The sequence below is a fragment of the Antechinus flavipes genome, chromosome 6, assembly GCF_016432865.1.
Source record: "Antechinus flavipes isolate AdamAnt ecotype Samford, QLD, Australia chromosome 6, AdamAnt_v2, whole genome shotgun sequence".
In the NCBI taxonomy this organism is placed as follows: domain Eukaryota; kingdom Metazoa; phylum Chordata; class Mammalia; order Dasyuromorphia; family Dasyuridae; genus Antechinus; species Antechinus flavipes.
In genome coordinates this window covers 108,520,044-108,535,154 of record NC_067403.1, presented here as the reverse complement: position 1 = coordinate 108,535,154, position 15,111 = coordinate 108,520,044, and positions in this window count along the sequence as shown.

The window sequence follows — 15,111 nt, the reverse complement described above, 5'->3', positions numbered from 1 at the left end:
CTCTTCCACAGGTCTGAGAGGTAAACTATCCTATGCTCTTCCAATTTATTTATAATCTCAGTCTTTATGCCTAGGTCATGAACCCATTTTGACCTTATCTTGGTGTATGGTGTTAAGTGTGGGTCAATGCCTAGTTTCTGCCATACTAATGTCTAATTTTTTTTAGCAATTTTTGTCAAATAATGCTTATCCCAAAAACTGGGGTCTTTGGGTTTGTCAAACACTAGATTATTAAAGTTATTGGCTGTTTTGTCCTTTGAATCTAACCTATTCCATTGATCAACTAGTCTATTTCTTAGCCAATACCAGATGGTTTTAGTAACTGCTGCTTTATAATATAATTTTAGATCTGGTATAGCTAGGCCACCTTAATTTGACTTTTTTTTTCATTAATTCCCTTGATATTCTTGACCTTTTGTTTTTCCATATGAACTTTGTTGTTATTTTTTCTAGGTCATCAAAATAGTTTTTTGGGAGTCTGATTGGTATAGCACTAATAAATAGATTAGGTAGTATTGTCATCTTTATTATATTTGCTCACCCAATCCAAGAGCATTTAATATTTTTCCAGTTGGTTAGATCAGACTTAATTTGTGTGGAAAGTGTTTTGTTGTTTTGCTCATAAAGTTTCTGATTTTCCCTAGGCAGATAGATTCCTAAATATTTTATACAATCAGTAGTTACTTTAAATGGAATTTCTCTTTGTAACTCTAACTGTTGGGTTTTGTTAATGATATATAAGAATGATGATGACTTATGTGGGTTTATTTTGTATCCTACAACTTTGCTAAAGGTGTGGATTATTTCTTATAACTTTTAGTGGACTCTCTGAGGTTCTCTAAGTATACCATCATAACATCAGCAAAGAGTGATAATTTGGTTCCTCATTGCCTATTCTTATTCCTTTAATCTCTTTCTCAACTCTTATTGCCAAAGCTAGCAATTCTAATATAATATTAAATAGTAACGGTGATAGTGGGCAACCTTGTTTTACTCCTGATCTTATTGGGAATGGTTGAAGTTTGTCCTCATTACATATGATGCTTACTGCTAGTTTTAAATAGATGCTACTGATTATTTTAAGGAAAAGACCATTTATTCCTATACTCTCAAAAGTTTTTAATAGGAATGGATGTTGGATTTTATCAAATGCTTTTTCTGCATCTATTGAGATGATCATATGGCTGTTGTTAATTTGATTATTAATATGGCCAATTATACTTATAGTTTTCCTAATATTGAACTGGCCCTGCATTCCTGGTATAAATCCTACTTGATTGTGGTGTATTATCCTGGGGATGATTTTCTGTAGTCTTTTTGCTAATAGTGAAGGTTTTGGCATTTCTTTAGAGTACCCTCTGTTTTAGGCTTTACTTTTTCTGCCAGTTTACTACTTTGTAGTCAAGGCAGGGCAGTTAGCCTATAGCAGAGTCATCTCTATAACTTCTCTAGTCATAGAGATCACCCCTGCCCCTGGCCTGCTCAGGACACTAGCCTCTTGCTGCCTGTGCTAGTTTGTTCCTGGTCCCTCAGGACAAACCTTTCCTGGTAATCTTCCAGACAGACATCTGCTGGTAAGTTGTAGTGCTTCCTATCTTCATGAATTTAAGCAGTGAAGAGCTATTTTTGAGGCTGAATTAAATAGTTGGTTATGAGGGGAATGAGAGGAGCTTAGAGTGTTGTGTGTGCCTTCTCTGCCACCTTGGCTCTGCCCCCAGAAGTCCAAGGATTTGATTTCTTTATTCACTCTATCTTTAAATGAGTGTGATGACTTATCCAGACCCTTTTGCCAAGGTTCTCTTAACTTTCCCCATTTTTCCTTCTAGCTCTCTTGTGAGAGCCTTTTTAATTTCTTCTATGAGTGTCTTGTGTGTTGGGGACCAGATCAAATCCCACTTTGGGGATTCATCTGAGGACAATCTGTTTTTAGTCTCCTCAGGGTTTAAAGTCTGCTCTCTATCCGTATAGAAGCTCTCTATTGTTAGAGTCAGCTTTAATATTTTGCTTATTTTGTCAAAGAAAAATCAAAGAAAACAAACTAACAAAAAAGCAAATGCAGTCTGCTGGATGGTATTACCAAGCTTCCTCTACAAACTGCAGGAGGTGGTAGTGAGGCACCAGCAGGGCAGCAATGGCTGTCCTGCATCTATTCTCTGAGACTCTGAGGGTGTGCTGAGTCATTCCTGGTGTTAGGTGGGTATGGCCAGGTCCCAAGAGACCCTAGCTTTTTGAGGTTATAGTCTTTACCCCCTGTAGTTATAGCTTCTCTGCTGATCTACTGGCTTGTTGCCAGGGTAATGTAGCCCCACTGTGGTAAAGTTCTCCCCGTAGAAACGGCTAAGATCACACCCCACCCCACTCTAGTCTGCTCAGTGTGAGCTGCCTTCCATGCTCTCACTGCCTGCCTACAGTCTGTACCTGATCTAACCATCCCCACCCAAAAACAAAAACAGGCCTTTTCTGGCGAATTTTGAGGATATCTTCTGTTGGTAATGTATTCGTGTTTTTCTTCAGTCAAGCACTAATTCTGAGGCCTAGTCATGAGAAAAAAGTATTTTGAGGGCAAGAAGGAGCTTAGATAAATGTATGTGTCCTCTCTGCTATCTTGACCAAAGTCTCCTGATTTCTTTCTCAATCTTTATTTTGAACTATCCAATTACCAATGACAATTTTAGAAATACAATTTACATGGTCATATTTGGACAAATTGTTTATCTTTACTGAGTCCTGTGAAATTAATTTTTAATGTTCATTTTATATTTCTCTTAGATTTTATAGGTCAAATTTTCTATTAAGCTGAAGTCTTTTGCAACAAAATCCTGAAGTCTGGCAATTCATTAAATATCCATTTGGGGGCTATTCAAGATTATGCTTAACTTTGCTGGATATGATATTTTTAGCCACACTCCATTTCTTTCACTCTGCTATATATAGTGTTGCAAGATCTGTGGTCTTTTAATGTAGTGGCTGCTAGGTCTTGTGGAATTCTAATTCTGGCTCTGGAATATTTTAATTATTATTTTTTTTATTGTTAATAATATTTCCGACATGACCTTAGGGTTTGGATATTTGACTATGATGTTCCTGGAAATTTTCCTCATAGAATTTCTTTATTTAGTAGATTTTTTCTATTTCAATTTTGCCCCTTTGTTCTAATTCTTTAGAATAATGTTCTTTAACTATTTCTTGTATTAATATGTCAAAATTCAGGTACTCCAATTAATTTTTCTGTTTTGTGTTCTTGATCTGTTCTTCAGATGTCTCACATTCTATTGTTTTCATTCTTTATATTTAGTTTTATTATTTCTTGATCTCATAACTTGCTGGCTTCCCCTTGTTTTTTCAAAGATTCATTTTTTTCCTTAAGACTCCAGATTTACTTTTCTATTTCTTAATTATGCACAGAAACAATAAGATAATTGATCTGTTGTCATTGAACTTTGGAAACTCATTAATTACTGGAGTACTAATGGGATGATAGTAAATATTTTATTTTAAAAGGGAGGAAAGAATGAACTTTTTGAAACCTTGATTCTATGAGCTTAACTTTAATTCTTGGCAATAATTGTATGAAACTTCATTAAAAGAGTGTTTTATGTTTTTTTTTTTTATTTTTAAGAAAGGAATAAAATCATAAAGAATGAACTTTGACTTGTTTGCGGGCAAGTGATTTCTTTTTTTTCTCTCTTTCTTTTTTCTTTCTTTCTTTCTTTCTTTCTTTCTTTCTTTCTTTCTTTCTTTCTTTCTTTCTTTCTTTCTTTCTTTTTTTTTTTTTTTGAGGCAATTGGGGTTAAGTGACTTGCCTGCGGTCACATAGCTAGGAACTAGGAAGTAGTAAGTATCTGAGGCTAGATTTGAACTCCTGACTTTAGGACTGGTTCTCTATCCACTGCATCATCAAGTTGCTCCAAGTGCAAGTAATTTCAAGGTAAATTAATCACACTTTTTTATAGAATTATGACACATGGATATATGCTCATTTTGAAGAAGGATCTAAAAGTCCCTCTGCATTGATAGCTCAGCTGACTTTCTATCATTTGCCAAAATGTCTCTCACAGATACTTATACCTTACCTGTTCCTTTTTAGTTCTTTTATATACTGTCTTCCCCTGTGAGAATGTAATTCCTTATGATGGTATACCTAGAGAACCCCAGAGATTCTACTAAAAAGCTACTAGAAATAATTCATAATTTTAGCAAAGTAGCAGGATACAAAATAAATCCCCATAAATCCTCAGCATTTTTATACATCACCAACAAAATCCAACAGCAAGAGATACAAATATAGAAATTCCATTCAAAATAGCTGTTGATAGCATAAAATATTTGGGAATCTATCTACCAAAGGAAAGTCAGGAATTATATGAGCAAAATTACAAAAAAGTTTCCACACAAATAAAGTCAGACTTAAATAATTGGAAAAATATTAAGTGCTCTTGGATAGGCCAAGTGAATATAATAAAGATGACAATACTCCCTAAACTAATCTATTTATTTAGTGCTATACCAATCAGACTTCCAAGAAAATATTTTAATGATCTAGAAAAAATAACAACAAAATTCATATGGAACAATAAAAAGTCGAGAATCTCAAGGGAATTAATGACAAAAAAATCAAATGAAGGCGGCCTAGCTGTACCTGATCTAAAATTATATTATAAAGCAGCAGTCACCAAAACCATTTGGTATTGGCTAAGAAATAGATTAGTGGATCAGTGGAAAAGGTTAGGTTCACAAGACAGAATAGTCAACTATAGCAATCTAGTGTTTGACAAACCCAAAGATCCTAACTTTTGGAATAAGAATTCATTATTTGATAAAAATTGCTGGGATAACTGGAAATTAGTATGGCAGAAATTAGGCAGAAACCCACACTTAACACCATATACCAAAATAAGATCAAAATGGGTCCATGACCTAGGCATAAAGAACAAGATTATAAATAAATTGGAGGAACATAGGATAATTTATCTCTCAGACTTGTGGAGGAGAAAGAAATTTGTGACCAAAGATGAACTAGAGACCATTACTGATCACAAAATAGAAAATTTTGATTACATCAAAATAAAAAGCCTTTGTACAAACAAAACTAATGCAAACAAGATTACAAGGTAAACAACAAACTGGGAAAACATCTTCACAGTTAAAGGTTCTGATAAAAGCGTCATTTCCAAAATATATAGAGAACTGATTCTAATTTATAAGAAATCAAGCCATTCTCCAATTGATAAATGGTCAAAGGATATGAACAGACAATTTTCAGATGATGAAATTGAAACTATTACCACTCATATGAAAGAGTGTTCCAAATCACTATTGATCAGAGAAATGCAAATTAAGACAACTCTGAGATACCACTATACACCTGTCAGATTGGTTAAGATGATAAGAAAAAATAATGATGAATGTTGGAGGGGATGCGGGAAAACTGGGACACTGATGCATTGTTGGTGGAGTTGAGAATGAATCCAACCATTCTGGAGAGCAATCTGGAATTATACTCAAAAAGTTATCAAACTGTGCATACCCTTTGATCCAGCAGTGCTACTACTGGGCTTATACCCCAAAGAGATACTAAGAAGGGAAAGGGGCCTGTATGTGCCAAAATGTTTGTGGCAGCCCTTTTTGTAGTGGCTAGAAACTGGAAATTGAATGGATGCTCATCAATTGGAAAATGGCTGGGTAAATTGTGGTATATGAATGTTATGGAATATTATTGTTCTGTAAGGAATGACCAGCAGGATGAATACAGAGAGGCTTGGAGAGACTTACATGAACTGATGCTAAGTGAAATGAGCAGAACCAGGAGATCATTATCACACTTTGACAACGATATTGTATGAGGATGTATTCTGATGGAAGTGGATTTCTTTGACAAAGAGACCTAACTCAGTTTCAATTGATAAATGATGGACAGAAGCAGCTACACCCAAAGAAAGAACATTGGGAAACGAATGTGAACTATTTGCATTTTTGTTTTTCTTCCTGGGTTATTTTTACCTTCTGAATCCAATTCTCCCTGTCCAAGAAGAGAACTGTTCAGTTCTGCAAACATATATTGTATCTAGGATATACTGCAACATATCTAACATATATAGGATTGCTTGCCATCTAAGGAAGGGGGTGGAGGGAGGGAGGGGAAAAATTGGAACAGAAGCGAGTGCAAGGGATAATGTTGTAAAAAAATTACCCTGGCATGGATTCTGTCAATATAAAATTATTATAAAATAAAATAAAATAAAACATATAAAAAAAAGAATGTAATTCTTTGAGGGAAGTAACTGTCTTTGATTTTACTTTTTCTTTGTATTGCCTAGATAGCACAATACCTGACACACTCTGAAATTTTATTATTTTATATTATTAATCAATCAGACCACTTTCCCATACAGGGAAAAGAAAAAAAAGCGATTTAACAAATATCTACTATGTGTCAGGCAATGGGCTAAACATTTTATAAAAGGTTCTAATAAATTATGTAAGCTAATTCATATAGAGAGATGATGGAATCAAGGTACAACTTTACACATTTTTTTATATGAGCAGGGTATGAAGTCAATTGACTCACTGTCTTTTACTTGAAGTAAAGTGATTATGTAATGGGCTGAGGCTCGAGTTGATGCACTGAGATCCCAAGCATGTGAGGCTAAATAGTAATTGGACCGTACTCTATTAATATATATGCTTGGAGAAAGAATGGCCCCCGCCCACTCTTTGTGCAAGTCCTGATGTGTCGTATAAGAAATGACGATTTTGGTGGGTGGAGGCAGGGGGGCGGGGAAGGAAGCAGAAGGAGAGACTGCTGGCTGGCGTCTTGTCACAGCTGCTCACATTGCTAATCCCTCTGCCCCTTTGATCCCCCTTCACCTCTGATTCCCCTTCACCTTTGATCCTTCTTCACCTCTACTAAGAATAAAGATCGACAATTTTCCCCTAACTGAATTCCTGACTCCGGCTGATTTTAAACTATGTGGTCATCACATGATTGTAGCAATGTATCCAAAGAATTATATACTATGACCAGGTAGAATTTAAGTTGGTTCAATATTAGGAAAACTATCAACATAATTTACTGTATTAATAAAAAATAATAGATTCTGAAAAAATTTTTGACAAAATACAGCACCCATTTCTATTGAAAATCATTAGACAAGATAGTAAGAAATTGAATTGTTTTTAAAATGATAAGCAGTACCCATCTAAAATGATCAGCAGATATTTTAAATAATGAAGATAAGCTAGAAGTCTTCTCAGTATGATCAAGGGTGAAGCAAATGTGCCCATTTTTATCTCTATTATTCAATAATAGTATAAGAAATTTTAACTTTAGCAATGAGAAATCAAAGGAATTATAGTAAATGAGGAAACAAAACTATCACTCTTTGCAGATGATATGATGATATATTTAGAGAACCCATGAGAATCAACTAATAACTTACTTGAAAAGTTGCAAGATATAACATAAAATCCACACGAATATTCAGCATTCCTATATATGAAGCCCAACAACAAGTGATAGAGAAATTCCATTTAAAATAACTGTGAATATAAAATATTTGGGAATCTGTCTGCCAAGACAAACCCAGAAACTATATGAACCCAAATACAAAATACTGCTTTTTCCTTCAGATTTTTTTTATTATATAGCTTTTAATTTACAAGATATATGCATGGGTAATTTTTCAGTGTTGACAGTTGCAAAACCTTTTGTTCCAACTTTCCCCCTCCTTCCCCCTCTCCTCTCCCCCAATGGTGGGTTGACCAATACATACATATTAACTATGTTAAAGTATAAGTCAAATACAATATATGTATACATGTCCATACAGTTATTTTGGTGTACAAAAAGAATTGTACTTTGAAATAGTGTACAATTAGCTTGTGAAGGAGATCAAAAATGCAGGCAGACAAAAATAGAGGGATTGGGAATTCTATGTAGTGGTTCATAGTCATCTCCCAGAGTTCTTTCGCTGGGTGAAGCTAGTTCAATTCATTACTGCTCTATTGTAACTGATATACAAAATAATTTTTACAAGAATAAAATCAGATCTAAACAATGGGATAATATCAATTGCTCAGGCATAGACCAAGTCAATATAATAAAAATAACAATTCTGCCAAACTGTATCCTCTTTGATTCAGCAATAATATTATTAGGATTGTATCCCAAAGAAATCCTAAAAAAGAAGAAAGGATCTACATGTGAAAAAAAATATTTTTTCCTGGTGGCAAATCATTAGAAATGAGGGGATACCTATCAATGGAATGGGAAATAACTAAAAAAGACATGGCATATTAATGTAATGGAATACTACCAGGCAATAAGAAATGATGAAAAGATTTCAGAAAAACCTGAACCAAGGCAAAGTGAAATGATCAGAACCAGAAAACATTGTGTACCATAGCAGCAATATTATGTCATGATTAATTATGATTGACTCAGCTCTTCTCAGGATCACACTGACCCAAGACAAGTACAGAGAAATCATGAAGGAAAATGTTATCCACATGCAGATTAAAAAGAAAAGAAAAGACTAGAAACTGATGGATTCGAAATATACTTTTTTTTTTACTTTCTTGATTTTTGGGAGCTTTCCCTCTTATTGATCTGTTTTCCCCACATCTATAACTAATATGGAAATACACATTTTAGCACGTGTATAAATTATATCAAATTGCCCACCATTTTTGGAAAAGGGGAGAGGAGGGGAATTGAGAGATGGAAGGGACAAAAAAATTTAACTAAATAAAAAATTAAAACCATTTTTTTCTTTTCACAGTTTAGCAAAAACCAGAAAAGGAAATGTGCTGGTACCATACATTTTGATAGAATCCTACTTTATAGTCCCTTTCCAATTGGCAGAGAATGTTTCCTCTCTCAAAGGAAATGATAACTCTCCTGCTTTCAAGTATTTAAATGCTAGGTAATTTTGTTTTTTAATCATTTTCAGTTAAGTCTGACTCTTTGTGACCCTTTTGGGAGTTTTCTTGGGAAAAATACCAGAATGATTTGCCCTTTCCTTCTCTGGTCTGTTTTACAAAGAGCATTAAGTGACTTAAGTTCATACAGCTAGTAAGTGTCTGAAATAGGATTTGAAGTCGGGACTCCAGGCAAAGTGCTCTATATTCTGCAGTCTGTAACTTCCACTTCAACTAAATGTGATAGATTACCTTTTAGCAAAATGCTTCCAAAGTGCCAGGATAGACAAATGCATTAATTTGTTCATCTATAAAACTTTCACTACCAAAGATATCTATTTCTTAAAACATATGCTTATGCCCACTCTTCTTTGTCTCTCTTTTCTGCCAATCCCTATATGCACATTGGCCTTTCTGTATGACTTCTATTCTTCACCATTTTATCCTATGAGATTTAGGGTTTGGGCTGCTGACTGTAGTACTGAAAATAGATAATTTACTATTCTGGTTGGCTGCCAAATATCATCTGATTTTTAAATGGTCCATTTTCCTATTTTAGAACATTGAAAAACACATTTGAACAAAACAGGATTCAGATAACTTTGAATTAGCAATCATTCTTGACAAGCTTACTCACCTTTTGCGTCTCTACCTCAAAACAACCTTTTTTTTTCATTCCCTCCTGATCAACTCATACTTTTAAAAAATTTATCCATTCTCCCCTTCTTGCATCTCAAAAGAAGAGATATCCTTCCTCTTTTTAAATCAGTGCACATTTGTTAAAGGCTTATTATGTCAAAAAAAAAATTGTACTAGTTATGGGGATACGAACAATATGTCCTGAAGAAACTTTTAGTCTATTTCTGTACTATACCACGAAAACATATAAGTAACTGTTAAGGACCATGCCTAAGTGAAGGGGCAGGTCAATTCTCTGAGAGCCTCCACAGCTGTGGATCATAACATCTGAAGGAGTTGCAAAGCAACCTTTACTGACACAGGTGTTGCTTACGGACTGGGAATGAAATAAATTGGAGACAGAGGGAGAAGGAAGGAGGTCAGATAATGCAACTGCCTCTCTGTCAAGAGATCAGAGAATAGCAATTGCCTCTCAATCTTTTTGTATCATTGTCATCATTCTGTTACATTAAGAGATCCATTCTACAGGTCTGAGTTAGACCTCCAGCAGCCACTGGCAGGTAGCATCCGTATCACAACAAGTAATTATAAGAATATTTGAGAAGTAGATAGCATTAACAGATTATGGAATCAAAGATGAATTTTCAAAATGGATAAAGCTGAACCTTAAAGAAGATAAGAATTGAGACTCCAACATGAGGAAGAGGAAAAAGAAGGAATCCTAAAAGAATGATCCAGGAGATAGCAAGAACTCAACTTTGAAGTTTTGTTTTGATTCTAAATAGGGAAACACTATGTTCATACTAATAGTTTAAGCATATCATTTGAAATACATGTGTAGGATGCATTATATAGAAGAAAGACTTGAAGAAGAAAGACTAATTGGAAGTATTATACTTTTAAGGAGAGGAGATAAAGACCTAGACTAGAGTAGTATATTTGTGAGTAGAGAGAAAAGAAGATTTAATAGAGATTGATGTGATTTCTGTAAGACTTTACAACTAATTAAATATTAGGAGTTTAGTAGAGGTATCAGTTAAAAGTTCCTAGACTGGTTGAGTAGAATGCTATTTGTACTGTCCACAAATATAAGGAAAATTTGAGGAAAGAATGTAGGGATGTGTGTGTGTGTGTGTGTGTGTGTGTGTGTGTGTGTGTAGATATTAGAAATAACTTTAAATTGTTCATAGTGAATTTGATATATGTATTCATGGTGGCAATGTATAGTAGGAAGCCTACAATTCTTATCTGAAGGTCAGGGGTAAAGGGATATCACATCTATAGATATAAATTCAGGAATTATTTGAAGATGTGATAAGGACTAGGTGAACTGAATACAGTGCCATAGAAGAGAGAAAACAACTATAGGGGAAGGACTAAACTAGATTTTTGAGGCATCCATATTTCTTGGGCAGAAAATTGATGATATTCTAGTTAATGAAGTTGAGTTGAAATGGTCACACAAGTAAGAAGCTAAGGGAAAAAAGATTATATTGCAGGAGAGATTATTTGAAAGTATTAAAAAGATTCAGTGAGAAGTAAATATTAGCAGTGAGGAAAATTTCATAATACTTGTCAGTTAATATAATTTTAGTAAATTTTGAGAAAGCAGTTAGCACAAAAGTAAAACTGGAAGCCATATTGTTGTGTTGAAAAATTATTGGAAAATGAGGAAGTAGAATCAATTGATAAACATTTTTAAGCACCTATTATATGGGAGTTATAAATTTGTTTGTGAAAAGGAGAAGAGATGGAATGACAAGATCAATTGAATGTTTTTGTATTTTAAGGATAAGGGAGGCCTGAGCATTTTTATTGGAAGTTAAGAGACTAATAGGGGAGACATTGAAAATGAGAGAGAGAGAGAGAGAGAGAGAGAGAGAGAGAGAGAGAGAGAGAGAGAGAGAGAGAGAGAGAGAGATGTTGAATAGATGTAGAATAGCTAAAGACAACAGGAAGGGAGAAAATGGGGAAGGGTAGAATAGAACTTATCTTAGCAAAATGAAGAACTCAGAGACTAAATCAAGGAAGGATAAAAATAAGGCAAATTGTGGTTAATATTTAAAGTAGAGCAAAGAATAGGTGGGAACTTGTAATTTGATAATCTGACTTGTAATAAAGTCATAATGCTCTGGCTAATGGACTACAAGACGCATGAATCAACAATATGACATAGCAGACAAAAATGTAATGATTTCCCAGGTTATATTAAGAGAAAAGTGAAGGAAGTAATAATTTTGCTGCATATTATTCAAATGAATTTGCATCCATGGTATTTGTTTTGCTCTGAGCATCACATTTTAAGGAAAATATAAATTAACTAGAGTTTCCAGAAAATAGAGATGGATCATTAGAGAACAAGAAGACATGGTATATAAAAAAGAAATCAAAAAGTTTATTGTGAAGGGAAGAAATTTTAAAAGAAAACTTGAATTCTGTCTTTAATATTTGAAAGCCTTCCATATAGAAAATTTGCAACATAGGGTTTTGCAAAACTAAATGTGAAAACTCTCTTTGCGTGTATTTGTAAAAAAAATAAAAGAGATTTTAAAATCTCTTTAAATCATTAAAAGAGTTTCAAGAAAGGCATTATGGACCATAGGCATGTTATGTGAATTAAATTTTAATAATTTCCTCTTCAAAAGATAGGGATATTTAAAAAGTGAGTATATTAGAAAAAAAAAAGTCGTGTCAGTAAATGGTATTTGGATTTCTGGTAAAAGGCTTAAAATAAAGGCATAACAATTTCCTATCTACAAATGGAATGCTCTTTATGAGACTGACTGATGGAATATATATTTATTTTGAGTTCAACAAATATATCCCAAAGACCTTCAAACTGTTCAGAAAACATGAGTGAGAAAATTGTCCAGCAAGCTAAATACTTCAAAAAAGGTAAAATACAAGAAGATAAATAGCAGATACAGAATTTCTAAGGGACTCAAGAGTTCATAAAAAGACATTAAAAAAATAAAACTTATAACACTAAAATACCTGGCCTTCAAAATTATGAACAAATGCATAAAGTAGAAGCAAAATAAACTAGAACTATTTAATGGACCAAAGAAAAGAAAATGATCTTTCATATATCACTAATATTTAGTAGGACGATATCCAAGAACTGAATATGACATTTAAAAAAGGATACCTTATTCACCTGGAGTAAAATAAGTAAAAATTGGGCTGAAAGACTAAAATATATATTAAGAATATACATGTGAGTGAATCCTGAAAGCAGAAGAGGAAACATGGCGAATATGTTATTGCTTCCTGAAAGAAAAAGTAATTAAGAAAATTTTAGATATAAATGTCTAATTTCCAATCACTATACAATCTCTTTATAGATAATTTAAACATAGAACAAGGCCATTTTTGATGAAAATATGAGAAAAGACTAAGCACATATTCACAAATAAATCTGTACTGTAACACTATTCTATAAAACTTACAGAATACAAAATGCTATGTATTCAAACTCTGCTTCTCCAAGAATTTATAATTTATTCATAATTTATAAAATTGATATTTCTAAAAATTTCTTCTGATCATCCTATACTCTATGGCAAAAACTCCAGTGGATCCCCATAATCCCTCAAATGAAATATAAAATATTAATTTAAATTCTCTTATACTATGGCTCAAGTCTTTCTTTAGCATCCCTGCCCCCCCCATAATAACTAAATAAATTAGACTTCTTTTTTGTTTTTCAGACTTCCAATCTACTTGTTTACTTTAGATCTGATATTAAGGCTGTACTCTGCCACAATTCTGGTGAAAGAGTTTGGGCTGGTCCAATTTTTACTTTCTTTGGATATTAAGTGTTCTGTTATTTAAAGTTGTCAGGACAGGCTGAAGAAAGACAAGCTTTTATTTTTCCCAGAGTGGTCCTATCCAGTTCAAAGTCTGCATCTTGCCCTATACTTATTTTCTTCAGAGCTCTGTAAGAGCTTTGTGTAAGAGCAGAATGATGCTGAACTCCATCCCTCCTAGCCAGCTGAAAAGCTTTTTTGGTTCAGAGTGACAAAATTGAGGCCCGCTTTGGTCTGCAATTGTGCCTTAGTTATTATTCCTCTGTAGGCTGGGCTGGATGTTTGAAGTGAAACTCTGCTCTGAGCTTAAAGTTGAGTCACATCACTGCTGCTCCTTTCTTTTCCTCTATACATATCCCAAAGCCACCCTCACTCCATATACAGGTCTTTCTTACACTCTGCCCTGTATTTGTGACATAATTCTGAGAGACTAAATTACCAGTCTATATCTATCACTGTTGCGGTGCCTTGGTATGGCTCTTAGGATGCTTCCGAAAAGGTCTGGAATCTTTTCTTGGTCAGGTGCATATTCTATCCCTGGATTCTAAAGTGCTTTTTTAGAGCATTTCCCTGGTGTAATCAAGTCCTCAATATCCACAAATTTTCTTGTCTATCTCCCTATGTCAAGTTGGGCTGGACAGATGATCCCATGGGGCATTTTCTGAGTTTCCCCATTATGGTACAACACTCTCTAGATCTATTTGGAAGGGATTGTGGAAGAGAGATTACCTCACTGCTTCTTACATTCCCCCTCTTTGCTATCTAACCTTTGCAAGATTATATTCATAATTCTCTTTCCTACTCATTCTCTATTTTAGTCAAATGGGACAATTTGTTGTTTGTTACACATACTTACCATTTCTCACCTCTATGTCTTTTCACAGGCCATATACTATGCCTAAATTACTCCCTCCTCAACTCTGACCAATAGAATCTCTGAATTCTCTCAATACCTGAAAGAGGTAGACTTGTCTTTGTGATGATTTTTGCCAAAAAGGAGGGATTCTATGAGGCCACAATGAAAAAGATGTATTCCAGGCATCCATTGAAATGAAAGATACATAGCACAAAATTCAAATTGTAGAGGGTTTTCCTGGAGATGGAAATGTCCTCCCAAGGTTCTTATCTGTCTATATGATTATACTAGTACGAAGCCCTGAAATATTGCAGATAATTGTTTATTCAAAGATTTAATTTTACTATCTATATAGGAAAAAATCAAAACTATAAAACATTTCTATTGTTCAAACCATAATATTCAATTGGATGAGCAACCCAAATATCTATTGTATAAGCATATATATTTTTGGCATTAATGAAATGGACTAGAATTAAATGAGTGTTTTTATTGCACAGTTTTTTTTATTGAAACCCAAATTCTTTAAAACAAGTGTTTTAAACACAAATAATCTTCTAGTAATAGAATATAGCTGCCAAACCTGGAATATTATAGACTTCAAAGCATTAGTGATGAAGAATACCCAAAGGACTATGAAGAAATGCATTGTGAGGACAGCTAGGTGACAAAGTGGATAGAGCACCAGTCCTGAAGTCAGGAGGACCTGAGTTCAAATTTGGTCTCAGACACTTAACAAGTTCTTGCTGTGTGACCCTTGGCAAGTCTCTTAACCCCAGTTGTCTCAGAAAAAAAAAAGAAAGAAAAGAAAAGAAAAGAAAAGAAAAGAAAAGAAAAGAAAAGAAAAGAAAAGAAAAGAAAAGAAAAGAAAAGAAAAGAAAAGAAAAG